This window comes from Heptranchias perlo, unplaced genomic scaffold, assembly GCF_035084215.1.
Source record: "Heptranchias perlo isolate sHepPer1 unplaced genomic scaffold, sHepPer1.hap1 HAP1_SCAFFOLD_483, whole genome shotgun sequence".
In the NCBI taxonomy this organism is placed as follows: domain Eukaryota; kingdom Metazoa; phylum Chordata; class Chondrichthyes; order Hexanchiformes; family Hexanchidae; genus Heptranchias; species Heptranchias perlo.
In genome coordinates, this window is record NW_027139498.1 from 54,908 (window position 1) to 55,875 (window position 968).

At 47.2% G+C, this 968-nt stretch overlaps 1 non-coding gene across 1 annotated transcript; it reads left to right on the plus strand.

The window, feature by feature from the left end:
- Window positions 1-72, plus strand: trnaw-cca (transfer RNA tryptophan (anticodon CCA)). The gene has a single exon. It is a non-coding gene; the product is annotated as a tRNA-Trp (tRNA).
- The last annotated feature ends 896 nt before the right edge of the window (window positions 73-968 follow it).

Genomic DNA, 968 nt, shown 5'->3' on the forward strand with positions numbered 1-968 from the left:
GACCTCGTGGCGCAACGGTAGCGCGTCTGACTCCAGATCAGAAGGATGCGTGTTCGAATCACGTCGGGGTCATTGCATTTTCACAACGTTTCAGTGTCACTCTGTTTTATCGCGGGGCAGTCTTTCAGGGATGGTCTGTTCACTGTGTGTAAAATAATATTTATCACAGAATGAACACACCACAGAAGGAGGCCATTCAACCCATCAATCCCTTACCTGCCTTTTGTAAGACCAATCCCATTGGTCCCATTCCCCGTCCCTTTCCCCGTGGCCCTGCATTTTCCCCTTCAAGTATTTATCAAATTCCTTTTTGAAAGCCACGATTGAATCTGCTTCCACCGCCCTTTCAGGCAGCGCATTCCAAATCATAACTATTCGCTGCGTAAAAAAGATTTTCCTCATGTCGCCTTTGGTTCTTTTGCAATCACCTCAAATCTGTGTCCTCTGGTTCTCGACACTTCCGCCAATGGGAACAGCTTCTCTTTATTAACTTTATCTGAACCCTTCATGACTTTGAACACTTCTATCAAATCTCCTCTGAACCTTCTCTGCTCTGAGGAGAACAACCCCAGCACGGCGTAAATGCGGTCAATTAGCTCCAATTTATTTATTTGGGCATGAAACAAAATGTGAAAGACCGGCAAGGCGTTGTGCGAACGGAGCTCACTGCTTGAAGATAATAAATCCAATCACTGTGTGGGCGCTGGGTTCAAATCTCACCACTGATAGAATTTCTGGCAATGTTCATTTTGACCTGTTCGCAGAAAACCCGATTGTCGTGCGATGGAGCAGAGGATGTGAAAGAAGCTGAAAGTGGAAGTGCAGATATTAGTTTCATCACAGTGACTGGACACGTTTCCACAGGTTCGGGCCTCTCACCTGAATATTCTTTCCAGCAGAGTGGGACAGGTGATCAGAGTGACCGGGCTCCAGCGGCGCAATCGGTCAGTGCGCGGTCCTTATCTGAC